The following is a 17,010-nucleotide window of genomic DNA, read 5'->3' as shown; positions in this document are numbered from 1 at the left end:
TTCTCCCTTATATACAACTCCCAATTCACTAATTTCTATCCACTCTACCTTTGAAATATATCTCAAATACATTGACTGATCTCTTCTGCCATACTACAATCTTGGCCACAATCATTATAGCATGGACACTGAAGTTGCTCCAAATTCTTCTGCTTATATATATTCTTGTCCCCGAACAACCCATTTTTCCCTTAGCAGCCACAGTGATCATTAAAAATATAGAGAAAGAGAGACAGAGAAAGAAATCAATAAGAACATGGTTGTAGTTCTTTCATATGGTTATTGTTTACCTAAAAACAACTCACTATTCCTCTTAGAAACCATTAAGCATCAGGAAAACAAAGAAACAAACAAACATATATAAAATGTCAAAAATTGCCTAACTTCAATTTGCAGAAACATTAGGATATAGAAAGAAGCTGTAACTCCAATGATAAGTTAGTGCTACCAAATGCCGCTAAGATCCGGGCAGAGCTACCTGGGAGGAAGGGAGCGCACCTGGCTGGTAAGTGCTTGGAGACCCAGAGGTAGCCGATTTCGGAGAGCACAACACAGATACATTCTCTAAGAGTAAGGAATCCCCTGAAATGTGAAAGTTAAAGCTGATGCTGGAGATGCAGTAAACATGGCTGAGTTCTGAGAATGCTGCCATCAGAGAGCAGTTGCCCAGGTAATAAGTCTAATAGCCACGTCAGATTAAAGACATTGCCAGTGAAAACAAGTTCTACAGTGATTTGAAATAAATATTGCCTTGGACAACAGAGCCGTTTCTGTTTATGACAATGGCAGTGAAGAAATAGGGAAGGTGGCATGCAGGGCTGGCAGCAGAAACTACTGGATATCTTAAAGATAGCTGATTACACAGATAAGCTCAGAGGCTCTATACAGGAAGAGAACAATCTAAATCCAAGAAGACTAAGAGAGACCCTTGAGCTGCAAAGCCTGGAAGGCTGCATACGTCCACACCAGGAACCTCTTTCAAATAAATACCTGTTCCAGTAAAATATTCTACATTCAACCACAAGTAACAAAACAGTAGAAGAAATAGCATGGTTGTACTCTATGAAGAAGGTGTTATATCATATCAATGAATAAAAAACAATCTCAAGAAAAAAATCATAATGAGCATATAAAATTGTAACCAAATATTTCATCATAGGCTTAAATAAATACATGAAGTGATTGCTATGAAAGAAGACCCTAAAGAGGAAATATAAGAACTCAAGGAACAGATGTTTGGACGAAAGAAGAGGAAATGAAAGAAAAAAGAAATGAAATACAAGCTGCTAGAATTCAAGAAAGAGATAGAAGAGAAAATAAAATGAGTAAAGAAGGCAAGATTAAAAGGAATACTTGGGAGAATAGACATAATAAGAAAACACGGAAATTGACTCAGACAACAGAAATGAGAAAAATTAACAAAACAATATCATCTATTGTTTTATTTATAAACCCTGTTGATCTAGTATCTACTCAATAATAAAATTCAAAACAGAAAAAGAAAATCCTCCCCATATCATTTTCATTCTTTAAACCTTTCAGTGGCCTCTGATGAATTCTAAAATGAAAGTCAAACCTTGTATCATGGTCTGTTCTGTGTTACTCCCACTCCTGTACAAATTTCAAGTCTTGCTGATCCCTCACTCAGCCACGTTGATCTTTTATTTACATTGCTATTCCCCTTCAAGCTCAAACAGTCCCCAGAACTTCCTGCAGCTGAGTCTGAATATATTGCCATAAAATGCCTTCCCTCTACCCTTTCCCTGGCTTCCAAGGTATTTACCAGTGATTTTCTCTTCCATTATCCTGTTTACTTCCTTCACAGCCCTTATCTCAAACACAACTATCTCATTATTTATATTGTTTACTGAGATTTTATTTTTCTCCCTTCACTGCAATGTAAGCTCCCTATGAACAGAGGTCTGTATAGTCCAGCATCTATCTAGCACAGTCAGCAGTGATAAAGTCTGATGGCTAGAGGAAGGTGAAATATATTATTTCTAAGGTTTCTTCTATTCTAATGTCCTGGTTATATCTAGTAATTCACTTTGTAGAGTCTGAAAGACTCCACTAAGAACATTTAACCAACATTAAGTCTTTGTATACCTTGATTTATCAAGCTAATAATCACATAATTAATTATAGAATTTTTACAAAGTTACTGTGAGGCTAATGGTGGTAGTGGTGGTGGTGTATGATACTACTAGTTGATAATCAAGGCTGTTGCTGGCCCAGAGGGCGATATTGCATGAATTAGAAAAAGGCATTCCCTACTATGCAGCCATAAAAAATGATGAGTTCGTGTCCTTTGTAGGGACATGGATGAAATTGGAAATCATCATTCTCAGTAAACTATCGCAAGAACAAAAAACCAAACACCGCATATTCTCACTCATAGGTGGGAACTGAACAATGAAAACACATGGACACAGGAAGGGGAACATCAGACTTCAGGGACTGTTGTGGGGTGGGGGGAGGGGGGAGGGATAGCATTGGGAGATATACCTAATGCTAGATGACGAGTTGGTGGGTGCAGCGCACCAGCATGGCACATGTATACATATGTAACTTACCTGCACGTTGCGCACATGTACCATAGAGCCTAAAGTATAATAATAATAATAGTAATAATAATAAAAAAAAAAAAAAAAAAAGAAAAAGGCATTCCCTTCCTGCATGCAGATGCAGCTCTCAGCAGCTCCACTCAGGCCCTATACAGGATACTATCCAGATTCCCACACAGGGCCTTCAGTTGTCATCTGGTAGAACACAAATCTGTGTATCACTGATCAAGCTAGCCTGAGAATCACTCCACTTTTTGTCCAGTTAAGATTTACAGATTTGCTAATTCTGCCTAGCAGGGATGCTCAGGATTTCAGGGTCACTTTTCTGTTTTCCCACTCTAATCAGCATTTTTTCTCTTTTTTTGTGGTGATGAACATCAACATGACCTGGCTAGGGTAAGCTTTAGAGAGAATTCCTCCAGTGCTTTCTTAAAACCTTCATCAATGTTAGACTTTCTTATGTCCAGATGTTCCTCTCTTATATAACATTAGAATATACCATATCCCATAATGTAGTGTGATGGTAAATTTTGTGTGTCAACTGGACTGGGCCATGGAGTTCTCAGATAAACATATGGTTAAGCATTATTCTGGGTGTGTTCGTGAGAGTGTTTCTGGATGAGATTAACATTTGAACTGGTAAAGTGAGTAAAGCAGATTGCTCTCCCCAGTGTGGGTGGGCCTCATTCCATCTGCTAAAGTCCTGAATGAACAAAAAGCCTGAGTAAGGGAGAATTAGATTTTTCTGCCTAATGGTTTTGGAGATTGGATGTTGGTCTTCTCCTGCCTTCAGACATGGACTCGGACTGGAATTTATGCCTTCATCTCTCCTGTTTCTTAGGTTTTCACACTTGATCTGGCACTATACCACTGGCTGCCCTGGGTCTCCAGCTTGCCAACTGCAGATCTTGGGACATCTCAGCCTTTATAATCTTGTGAGCCAATTCCTTATGATAAATATTTTTATATATTCATAGATATATAGAAAATCCCTGACACACACACACACACACACAAATTGGTTTTCTCTAGATAACCCTGACAAATATATACATTTAACACAATGTAAAATGATTGTATACAAGTTGAATGTCAGTTGTAATATCTAATTAAATATTTATTAATTTAACTTCTTTTTAAGACTTAAACAATTCTGTGCAGCAGGAGTGCTTGACAGTTAAAGTACTCCTGAACAACTCTACAACAACCCTGCTGTAGAGAAATTTAAGTAAAGCCAGGCCTAGGAAATTAATCTGACAAGCTAGTTTATTGTTTTTGTGTCCTTCACACTCATATTTAGGGCCTAGAATATTGGGTTCAAGTGGGTCATAGTTCTAAAAATTTCCTGGAAACATGAACCTTGTAATGACTTTATATATATTTTATATATTTTTATTGATTTTCTTACTCGAATTTTTTAACATGAAAAAGTGAATATGTATTTGATAGAAAAGATTTTTTCTGAAGTCTGATTTAATCTTATGATAAATGAAAAGCTAGATTTTCATAATGATAGGCATATTACCTTTGAAAATTTTGATCGCTTAAAGATAGACATAATCAAACTTTTTATAATAAAAAATAGATTTTTCCCATTATTTAAACATGTATTTTGGTATATCTTTAGTTCTATGAGGTAAGAGGAAGAATTTCCCAAGCTCAGCACATAAAACTTTATGTGATAATATTTTTGATTGTTCCATGAGTTATACATTTTCAGGAAATAGAATAAAATTCCTCTAAGATACATAGCCACCATAAGCAACTGAGTGCCAAATTCTTTGCTGCTAAATGCTCTACATGCATTATCAAGTTTGTTCTTATAAAAACTCTGGAAGGTAGATATCATTCCTATTTTATAGATTAAAAAAATCTGCCTCAGAAAAGTTAATAAATTTGCTCAAAATCACCTTGACACTTAAAAGTAATCGGTGGCCAAGGTTTGAGCCAAGGTTTGATCTTAGCTCCATCTATCTCAAGACTCTGGTCTGCACTATCAGACTCCCCCTAAGAATAAAGGCAAAACAATTTTCAATTTACCTAAAACACTGTTCAGTAATTCTCCCTGGACTCTGATTTTTTTCCTTTGCTTTTACTTCAACCTATCTCTAGTAAGAGAAATAGCTGACGACTATAAAATGTGCTTTGTCTACATGTATGGAATATGGGAGGCAAAGAAAAATGCCTTCATAAGACAACCAATCGATGACAAAGCAGGGAATTAAAAGTTTTAATTTTGCCCAGCTCATCAAATGCAGAATTGATGCATCTTTTTTTGTTAGGCCACTTTTCATATTTGAATCCAAGATAAGTGATGTAGCGAGATAATGTAATTTTCCTTCATTGCCTCCAGTCTTTGATTAAAGAATTATAGCCTTGCTTTGAAAAGTAGGCATTTTTCAGTGACTCATTAAACTAATCATGAATTTTATTCCACTTCCTTTTGTAGCGGAACTCATGTCCTTAGGCCTCCTTTAAGAACATCATATAGAACCTTAATAATGCTAATATTAACAAGCACATAAACTGTGTTATAATAACCACTCCTAAAGAATTTACATAGACTAATGCATTCATGCTTATTTTCAATGACTATACATCAAGTATGTACAAGATTGAAGTTCCACAAAGCAAGACCTTCCCCTACACAGATGAAAAGTCAAGGGACAAAGAAGGTAAGAGAAGTATCAACCCAGTTCCAATATGTAAGGACTGTTATTTGTCTAAGAAAAAAAATGGGTTATTTCTCGCTAATGGTCAGTTTCACTAAGAGTTTTTCCCTCCACTATCAGTAAGTGTCAAAAAGGCCTGGCTTCTAGGAGGCAGTGGTCTGTTCAGTCATGCCTGAAGCTATTTTTCAGGTTAGTTAAGTATCAAAAAACTTAGAGCAGTGCTGCTGAGGGCATCATTATCTGCCACTGAAGACTGAGAGCCACAATTGTGCAGCTAAGTGATGCAGGGTATGGACCTTAGCAGTAACTCTACCAGCATCTCAGTTATTACTAAAAAAGTCACCAGAGACATAACCCTGGCCATTGGCAATTTGCTTTTGGCAAAAACCTTGGCTTCCAACAGCTTTCTACAGCTGTTTAAAACACAGTTGACATATACCTTGTTTATATAGTATAGACAAATAGTGGATACATGTGCATGTAGAATAAAGTATCCTTAACTCAAATCGTGTGGGTAGAATATATCTTTCTTTTTAATTTATTCCTTTTTCTATTCATCCACTTATGACAACAGCCTGATATATCAGCTACATTCCTGGATATTCACTGGGGCACAAATGTAGAAAGAAAACTGATAAGAGAAATGTAGATTTTAATTAAAGAGCATAAAGTAAAGCATTTTTCCATGGCTAACAATAGAAATGCTTAGATTCTTCAGTTGGTCCTTTTCATTGAATTTATTTCTTCCTACTGTGAGATTTAATTTAAAATATAAAGGAATTCTACAGCTAGAAAGGTTTACAGAAACTGCTTATAAAATACACTGAGATATTCATATTGAATATTAAGAAAGGTATCACAAAATGAAAAAAATAAGGGAAAATACAATGAATACTACAAATATAAGCATAGAGAAAACTATGTTTTGAGTTTGAGGGGGAAAAAAGCAAAATTAAGGTAACTCAGAATCATCCAAAAGAACCATTGAACTCCCTTATTAATCCTCTTGGATAACATTTAGTTTTGTGATTATTAGTTGAAAATATTTATGCTATACCACTCACCTCACCTTACAAGCACACCTTTTAATTTAAAAAAGTGCCTTTACAGTCAGAAGTGTTTTTGTATAAGAATGATGTGCATACAGACATATACAATTAAACAATTACAAGGTAACCTTTGTCCCTCCAGCAAAACAAAACCTTAATATCCCATCTAAGCCAATCTAAATCTTAAAGACCTAAATAGTTGGACTTAAAAACTAGCAGACCTCACAAGACAAAAGAAAATATAACTTCTGGGTTAGTGTGAAAAGCTTCTTAATGTACTGTGTAGACAGTGAGAATTGAGGAAGCCAGGGCAATCTACCAGTGGCAACTAGAAACATCTTTCCCCCCAGATTTCCATAAAATGATAAGTTTAATTTGCAACACAAATGCAGAGATGCTTATTGAGTGAACCAGGTAGGAAATGTATATGATTGACATTCACAAACTAAATCATTTGTTACTATCACCTATACATTTTCATCAGACTTCCTATTACCCAAAGGAGAGTAGCCATACTTCTTATCACTTATTTCTTCAAGTGCAGACACATCATTTAAACCTAATTTCCTACCATTTCTTCCTAGTCAAGCCTCACTGAACTACTGTTATTTAATACTCCTGTGTCTTTGCCCATGAAGTTTTCTCTCACTGAAGCCTATCTTCATCTGGCAAATTCCTACGCATGCCTTAAAATCCAAGTGAAATGAAATATCTCCTGTGAAGCTCTCTTTAAACCCATAGATGGAGTTATCACTACCACCTGGATTTTCCCATGGCATTTTGTACACTCATTTTCTGTATCTCTTAGCAAACCATATGGTAATTACTTGGTTAACATTCTGTCTTCTTTACTAAGTTATACACTCCACAAAGACAGAATCATTCTTTTATGTATCTCTAATGTCCAGTATAGGTCTTGACACGATATTAATCATGATTATTTTCTTAAATGAAAAGTATTCCTTGTTAATTTCTTTATTCCATAATATACTTAATATAATCTTTACTTAATATAATATAAATAATATATACTTAATATTATCATTAATCATCAACAATATAAAATTACAGTTCATATTGAAAATAGCAAATTATCTTGAGTCCAAACAAGTAATGTTCAAATTAACATTTGTTTGAGTATCCTGATGCAGAAAATTGCTTCAGTTATTCAATATACATGAGAAAAGAAATTCTTAATAGCTTATTAAAGAAAGGTTAACTTTTTTCTGTCATGATATTAGCTGGAGTTGGGGAATAGAACAGTCCTTCATGTACTAATATTTCTAAAGTTATGGGTCTGGCCTTCACTTTGGAATTTTTAGAGATGTGTCCTTTACCAAATACTACACTCATGCTTTCCTTCAGTGGGCAGAATTGCCAGCCACAGGAGGAATATTTGCAAATGTGGTGTGGGAACATTGGTGTGTTTGTAAGAAGACTGGCAGATGCTAGTGGCATTTAGTAGTCAGAAGCTAGGGATGCTCAGTGTTCTGCAATGCTTGGGAAGCCTCACATAAAAAAGAAATATTTACCTAAAACCATAATAGCACCTCATTGCATATACTCAATAATTTAAGGGATTCAAGAATCATTTTATATTGATTTTTATTACTAACTTCTGCAGCCTGGGTTATACTTTGGAAAACATTACAGTCTCCTCATTAGTCTATGCCTGTAATGGAATTTCACTATTAAACACAAATTCTTGGCTGGGTGCGGTGGCTCATGCCTGTAATCCTAGCACTTTGAGAGGTTGAGGCGGGTGGATCACGAGGTCAGGAGTTCAAGACCAGCTTGGGCAACATGATGAAACCCCGTTTCTAGTGAGATACAAAAAAATTAGCTGGGGTGGCACGTGCCTGTAATCCCAGCTACTCAGGAAGCTGAGGCAGGAGAATCACTTGAACCCAGGAAGCGGAGGGTGCAGTGAGCCGAGATCGTGCCATTGCACTCCAGCCTGGGTGACAGGGCGAGATTCCATCTCAAAAACCCCATAATTCTTAGCTAGAATTGTTAACTAAATGGAACTCATGTTGGAAAACGTAACAGGAAAAATGCATCAATTTTCTGCATTACTTTAGCATGTTTTCTGGTTACCGTGTGACCAAGTAGAATTTCATTGATGGATTACTAATAGAAAGTGTATTTGTTGCCCAACTTCCTTCCTTTTCTGTGTACTCCATGAAAACCAGCTGTTTTCTTTGGCACTGATTGGGTTACTTTCTTTTTCTTTTTCTTTTCTTTTTTTTTTTTTTTTGTGGCAAGTAAGTTAAATACTACGCATTAGTAACATATATAGGTAAAGTAATAAGGTGTTTCCAGAATTCCTTAGTAAGTTTATCCTCTAAGAGAAAAGCAATAAAACCAACACACGAAATTAGTTGTATGTCATGTTTCCTTCAGGTAAATATTTTTGAGTAGAGAAAAAAATTTAGTAATGGATTTTGTTACTACTAGATCTGGATTTGAATCCTAGTTGCAAGCTATGTAGCAATGGGTGAGATTCTGATCTCACTTTTCTATAAAAACTTCATAGGATTTTTTGTTGTTGTTCAGGATTAAATAATATAATATATTTCATGCCCATAGCAAAGGGTCTGGCTCAGAAAAAAAATGGTAGATAAGATCATTTTTTTCAAAGAAATTAATTACCTTATTAATTGTATTTACATATCTGAAGAAAGACTAGGCTAACTAATGAAAAGATTGAAAGAGAATCTCAGTGTATATTAGTAATTGGCTAGCATTGACTTAAGGAGATAATTCCCTGATTCCTTTATTGTGGGGATTTTGAGTTGATTGACAGAACTATCCCAACTCTTGATGATTCCATCTGGTAGGTTAAGGATGCTAGCCCTTTATGTCCCATTAATTTCATTGATCTGGCTCCCTGTTTGCCAAGTAAACCTCTACTATTATTTTTGTTTGTTTGTTTTGCCTGTTTATGATCATTTCCCTAGCTGGAGTGGGTATACTGACTAGATGACTTAACAGTTGGTTTAGTTGGCAGTCAATTCTCATTATAAATCAACTTTCTATGCTGGTCTATGGGGAGTTTTGTTATTGAAAAGTCTATTTCAGTAGACTTCAATCTGATCAATTGCAGATGCATTGACAAAAATTAAATTTCTGGAACTGTAAAGCTAAGGGTGGGACTCTAGGCTAACTATTTGTCCACATCTTACCGGCAGAGGCTCTAAATAAGTGGTAAGCTAGTCCTACTTAGGAATCACCATCATTTTCTATAACTGCTACAAAAGCATTAAATTTGAAGAAATTCCAAAATTCGATATCTACATTAGATCCTTTGACTTTGTGTCCTAGTGGAATAGTTAAAACAATCTGAATTTGCTGCATTTATTGAATAGTCCTGGAGAGTCAAAGAAAGCAAAAATGGTAAGTCAAATGTCAATTCTAAGGACTGGAAAATGAAGTCACTGGAATGCTTTATATGGAGAAAGGATAAGTGCTATTTTGGATTTGCACAGATAATTTGCATCTTGAAATTGATAATCTCTTTTGTATGAAAGCCTAATAAAATCACATCTCTCCAGTTTCAAGTAGCACAGGATCAGAGCAGTACAATAAATTGAAAGGAGCAGGAAAATGAGCAAATAGGCTTAAAGTAGTTAAGGAAATAGAGAGATGAACTAGTGAATCAAATTGCTCAACCTTTTTAATATGGACTGAATAATGACTAAGAAGAAGATGGTTTTCAGTTGGTTTTTGTGTATGAAACATAAACACCAAGGGAAAAGAGGTGTTTAACATAGAACAAACGTGTATAAATAGAAGACCTGGTGATGAAAATGAGAAAAGGAAACTTTAGTGTCAATATCAAGTAAGTTTTTCTAAGCATAAGAACTGCCTATTAGATTACTTAAATTGCTCATAAAAAAGGAAACCAATAACTCAAGTCTCAAGAAATATTTTAATCCAAAGAAAAAATTCAATGAAACAAGAAGGAATTATTAAATCGTTTTGGTTATATTTATTTTTATAAAAACTTTTGTTGTGACTTCTTGCAGTAAGCATATGCTTAACTTAGAAGCATAAACTACTTGTGCAGGAGCACCGAGAGTCCTTTCTGGAATAAGGTTAATAATGGATATATTGAATGGTAGATATTGAAACAGGTAGGTACGTAGGCAGACAGATTGAGATAGATAAATGGTTGAACAGACAGAAAAATAAATAGATAAAATAGTTTGTATCTCTTAAAAATTAATTGATCTTTAAAGTCCTTTAATAATTGCATAAAGGGTATTGTTTTTTGGAAATGTGTGCTATTCCTGTGAGCTTGGGGGTCAATGGCATATATAATTTCGAATGAGAAAAATATACCTTTTTCCAGGACATCTCAGATGTAGGTTTGTCAGGCCTATTACAGTATTTCTCAAACCTAGCTACAAACTACAATCCCTTAGGATTCTTGTTAAAAATACAAATTCCCAAGATCTATACTAACCCATTGAATAAAAATCTTTAAAGAGAAAGGCCTGTGAATAGGAAGTTTTAAAAAGAACTAGTGAGGTACTTATATAAGATTTCTAGACTGTAACTACATCCATAGACAACATTCATAATGCCATCCATAATTCCAGGGTTAAGAGTTTCAATCTGTAAGCTTTTTCTGACTTAATTTTGGTCTTTGGAAAATAACTGGTATACTTGATCTCCTGGAGGGTATTTTCAGTTCAGTTCCCTAAGAAAGCGTTGAAAGTCTACTCTGTTTAAGTCTTTGCTAAGTGCTGGAAGATGGGGACAGAGTTAGAGGAAGTAGTAACAACAAGAGACAATGACAACAAAAAACGGGTCTCCTGCCTACAAGGAGTTTACCGTCTGGTTTGGTAAACCGAAATAACAAAGACAAATTGAAGCCTATGCAAGACAGTATATGTGGCTATTAAAGAAATACAACAAGGATGTAAAGAAGATTGAGATCAGTGCTTGAGCTGCATCCCAGTTACAAAAACTGGATGGACTTCTGCATCTCATTTAGTCTAGTGGGGTGGATATTTTGCAGTCGAAGCTTTTGAAAGGTGAGATTGTAATACCCAGGTATTAAATCCTCTGAAAGAAATGAACGCTATAGAGGCAGGAATGTGCATGAGGTGCTTTCTGGCCATCAAGGAGACCATCTAAGCAGAGCAAAATGTCACCTCTTCTCTTTTCTCCATCCGTCACTGCATTGTCACAGTGTTCTCTGAACCAAGATTATGCAGAAAATTAGGCCATAGTAAGAAATGTTCTGCTCTTACGTGGGTTCAAAAGGTAGGGACATGAGAAAGCTTTAAGGGTTACTAGAAGCTCAAAGTGTGCGAGGAAGGCAAGGGCTGCACATAGTGGGGGTTGAATACAGTGATACATGCAGGGAGTTTCTGACACATGGGATAATTTGTAGTCTAAACTATGAGGTACTATGAATTTATTTGCATACTTTGGGTATTTTAGGCAATTCTCTAATGTTGCAAAACGGGAAGTAGCCTATAAAATAATATGTTTATATAGTATTTTCTAAGAACATCAAATTGTTTCCTCAAGACTACCACATTATCATCTATTTTTAAAAGATGAATTTTGATTTATAGTTAGAGTCAGGACTGGCTGTCTGTACTCTAATTCAGTTCTGAGATGCGCTTCTGACCTATTTTTGTGAACACTTGGAAAACATCTGCTCCAGATTTGAGAAAACCATGTTAATTTTTTTCTTCTCTCTCTCCTTCTCTCCCTCCCTCACTTCTCTTCCTCCCTCCTTCTCCCTCTCTCTCTCATCTTACTGAAGGTGAAATTTGAACCAAGAGTCATTAAGCTTCCTGTCTTACCCGTTCTTTAAACAGTTTTTATACAATTTTAAACATTAAAAGGTCTTCTTTTTTTCTTTCACAAATAGCTTCAGCAAAAGTGGCAGAAACTAATTGATAATCTTACCCAGGCTCAATACTCCAGGATTACTTGATCGAAATTCTTCCCCTTAAGACTGCTTCTCTTCCCCAGGCTACCCAGGCCTGAGGCTCTTTGGCTGATTTGCTCTTTGCTAAGGGAAGCCCAGATCTCCATGTCTTTGGTGAGCAGACAGATGGGAAGGGCCACAGTTGTACAGCATTGTCGAAAATGATTTAATAAAGTTCTACTATTGATTTTTAAATAGAATCTCAAGAGAAAGTATTTTTTCCACTCAGCCTTGTGTGATGCCATTCACAGCAGAAGCACACAGCCCTCATTGGTTATGAACTGCCAGCTGTACCACAATCAGCCCCTTTCAGATGTAACTGCCCACAGGTCAAGAGAAAGCAGTCAGTCTTAAACTTGGCTTGGATAGTCAACTGAGTTTTTGCTGTCCCTGGGCCCTCAAATTCCTGCTTTCAGGATGTGTCAGAACTAGGAAGGAGAAGAGCCAGCAAAAAATTAATAAATTCAGAATAAAAACTATAGAGTTATTTATCCTAAAAGAAACTAATAAAAGAAATACACACTAGTTAGACTAATCTAGCAAAAGACAGAGAAAGTACAAATATTGATTGTGGTTTGATAAAGAGGAAAGAATTGCAGCTATAGAGGAAATTAAATGTTTGAAAACCTAGATAAAGTAATTGATTTTTTAGAACAACATAAGCTACCAAAATTTACTTAAGAAGTGGTAAAAATCTTAAACAGGTCAATAATCATAGAGGATATTAAGAATGACAGAGAGCTACTTCCTGAAATATTGCCAAACTTAATTTCAAAGTTAAATTCTTTTATCCTTAAAGAAACACATAATTGCAAGGCCTTTTAGAGTATTTCAGAATAGAACAAAATTAAGGACAATTCCTGATTATTTTAAAAGCCAGAGTAACACTAACACCAAATCCTGATAAAGTAAACACTCAAGAGAGAAAATTGTACAAGTTCACTTACTAAGATGAGTTAAAGAAAAACCTAAATAAGACCCAACAGTACATTGCAATAATAACATATTATGAACAAGAGTGGTTTATTCTTGAATAGCAAAGATGTTTTCATATTAGGAAATCAATAACTATAATTCACTATAGTAATAGATTGATAGAAAAAAGACTAAAAACTCCTTTAATAAACGCGTAAGAGGAATTTAATAAAATCCAACATTCTTTCTTGATAAAAATCTTGAATAAGTATGGATTATGTTATGCTTTCTTAACTAAATGTGAATTTATATTTATATATACACACATGTATATACAAATTATATACACATATCAAAAGATCAATATAAAATAATAAAGGTCATATGATATTTAGATTGAATGGTATATTTTAGAAGTACTGCAAATCAAGTCAAGATCAATTTAAGATTATCTTTTATCACCAGTGCTATTTAATATAATTCAAGTTGTGCTGACAAATATAATTAGAAAATAGTATTATGGGATTCACAGCCGAATTCTACCAGAGGTACAAGGAGGAACTGGTACCATTCCTTCTGAAACTATTCCAATCAATAGAAAAAGAGGGAATCCTCCTTAACTCATTTTATGAGGCCAGCATCATCCTGATACCAAGGCCAGGCAGAGACACAACCAAAAAAGAGAATTTTAGACCAATATCCTTGATGAACATTGATGCAAAAATCCTCAATAAAATACTGGCAAATCGAATCCAGCAGCACATCAAAAAGCTTATCCACCATGATCAAGTGGGCTTCATCTCTGGGATGCAAGGCTGGTTCAATATATGCAAATCAATAAATGTAATACAGCATATAAACAGAACCAAAGACAAAAACCACATGAATATCTCAATAGATGCAGAAAAGGCCTTCGACAAAATTCAACAACGCTTCATGCTAAAAACTCTCAATAAATTAGATATTGATGGGACGTATCTCAAAATAATAAGAGCTATCTATGACAAACCCACAGCCAATAATATCATACTGAATGGGCAAAAACTGGAAGCATTCCCTTTGAAAACGGGCACAAGACAGGGATGCCCTCTCTCACCACTCCTATTCAACATAGTGTTGGAAGTTCTGGCCAGGGCAATTGGGCAGGAGAAGGAAATAAAGGGTATTCAATTAGGAAAAGAGGAAGTCAAATTGTCCCTGTTTGCAGATGACATGATTGTATATCTAGAAAACCCCATTGTCTCAGCCCAAAATCTCCTTAAGCTGATAAGCAACTTCAGCAAAGTCTCAGGATACAAAATCAATGTACAAAAATCACAAGCATTCTTATACATCAATAACAGACAAACAGAGAGCCAAATCATGAGTGAACTCCCATTCACAATTGCTTCAAAGAGAATAAAATACCTAGGAATCCAACTTACAAGGGATGTGAAGGACCTCTTCAAGGAGAACTACAAACCACTGCTGAAGGAAATAAAAGAGGATACAAACAAATGGAAGAACATTCCATGCTCATGGGTAGGAAGAATCAATATGGTGAAAATGGCCATACTGCGCAAGGTAATTTATAGATTCAATGCCTTCCCCATCAAGTTACCAATGACTTCCTTCACAGAATTGGAAAAAAACTACTTTAAAATTCATATGGAACCAAAAAAGAGCCCGCATCGCCAAGTCAATCCTAAGCCAAAAGAACAAAGCTGGAGGCATCACGCTGCCTGACTTCAAACTATACTACAAGGCTACAGTAACCAAAACAGCATGGTACTGGTACCAAAACAGAGATATAGATCAATGGAACAGAACAGAGCCCTCAGAAATAACGCCGCATATCTAGAACTATCTGATCTTTGACAAACCTGAGAAAAACAAGCAATGGGGAAAGGATTCCCTATTTAATCAATGGTGCTGGGAAAACTGGCTAGCCATATGTAGAAAGCTGAAACTGGATCCCTTCCTTACACCTTATACAAAAATCAATTCAAGATGGATTAAAGACTTAAACATCAGACCTAAAACCATAAAAACCCTAGAAGAAAACCTAGGCATTACCATTCAGGACAAAGGCATGGGCAAGGACTTCATGTCTAAAACACCAAAAGCAATGGCAACAAAAGCCAAAATTGACAAATGGGATCTAATTAAACTAAAGAGCTTCTGCACAGTAAAAGAAACTACCATCAGAGTGAACAGGCAACCTACAAAATGGGAGAAAATTTTCACAACCTACTCATCTGACAAAGGGCTAATATCCAGAATCTACAAAGAACTCCAACAAATTTACAAGAAAAAAACAAACAACCCCATCAAAAAGTGGGCGAAGGACATGAACAGACACTTCTCAAAAGAAGACATTTATGCAGCCAAAAAACACATGAAAAAATGCTCACCATCACTGGCCATCAGAGAAATGCAAATCAAAACCACAATGAGATACCATCTCACACCAGTTAGAATGGCAATCATTAAAAAGTCAGGAAACAATGGGTGCTGGAGAGGATGTGGAGAAATAGGAACACTTTTACACTGTTGGTGGGACTGTAAACTAGTTCAACCCTTGTGGAAGTCAGTGTGGCGATTCCTCAGGGATCTAGAACTAGAAATACCATTTGACCCAGACATCCCATTACCGGGTATATACCCAAAGGACTATAAATTATGCTGCTATAAAGACACACGCACACGTATGTTTATTGCGGCACTATTCACAATAGCAAAGACTTGAAACCAACCCAAATGTCCAACAATGATAGACTGGATTAAGAAAATATGGCACATATACACCATGGAATACTATGCAGCCATAAAAAATGATGAGTTCATGTCCTTTGTAGGGACATGGATGAAATTGGAAATCATAATTCTCAGTAAACTGTCGCAAGAACAAAAAACCAAACACCGCATATTCTCACTCATAGGTGGGAATTGAACAATGAGACACATGGACACAGGAAGGGGTACATCACACTCTGGGGACTGTTGTGGGGTGGGGGGAGGGGGGAGGGATAGCATTAGGAGATGTACCTAATGCTAGATGACGAGTTAGTGGGTGCAGCGCACCAGCATGGCACATGTATACATATGTAACAAACCTGCACATTGTGCACATGTACCCTAAAACTTAAAGTATAATAATAACAAAAATAAATAAATAAAAAAGAAAATAGTATTATGACTATTTAAATAAAGAAGGAAATATTGTAATCATTTGAAGTTGATAGGATTTTGTTACTAGAAAACTCAAAACAACGAAATAAAATTAAAATTAATAAAACTTTTAGGAGTTTTTTAATATTCTAAATGATGACTCAAAAATTTACTGAAATAATCCCACCAATTATGGCAACAAGACTATAAAAATTCTTGAGGCTAAATAAGAAATATAAGGGTTGTAGAAAGTATAAATTAATGAAGAATTGAATAGATAGGTATTTTCAATCTTGGACTAGATGATTTAACATTTTAAAGACACCAATATTTCCTACATTCATACAGAAACGAAATGCAATTCCACATAAAATACCAACAAAATTATTTTTAGACTGATTTAGAAGAAAGCGTCATGAGGGCTGAATAACCCTACCAAATATAAGATATACTAATATTGATTAATAAAGTATAGAAATGGCAAAAGAATAGGCAGATTAATGGATGCTATAGTTTGGATATTTAACCTTCAAATCCCATGTTGAAATTTGATCCCCAATGTTGGAGTTGGGACCTAGTTGTTAGGGTCATGGGAGTGGATCCCTCATGAATAGATTAATGCCCTCTCTGGGTTCAGGGTTTGGGGAGGCAGTAAGGGATTTCTCACTCTGTTAGTTCCTAAGAAAGCTAGTTGTTAAAAAGAGCCT

The 17,010-nt window shown here is 35.5% G+C and overlaps 1 protein-coding gene across 1 annotated transcript in view; it reads right to left on the bottom strand.

Annotated features, from left to right (window-relative positions):
• Nucleotides 1-17,010, bottom strand: part of LINGO2 (leucine rich repeat and Ig domain containing 2) — a 368,880-nt gene that overhangs the window by 197,275 nt on the left and 154,595 nt on the right. The window lies entirely within an intron of this gene.

The sequence above is a fragment of the Pongo abelii genome, chromosome 13 (genome assembly GCF_028885655.2).
Source record: "Pongo abelii isolate AG06213 chromosome 13, NHGRI_mPonAbe1-v2.0_pri, whole genome shotgun sequence".
In the NCBI taxonomy this organism is placed as follows: Eukaryota; Metazoa; Chordata; class Mammalia; order Primates; family Hominidae; genus Pongo; species Pongo abelii.
Note: the sequence above shows the minus strand (reverse complement) of the source record. Positions and strands in the feature narration are given on the sequence as shown.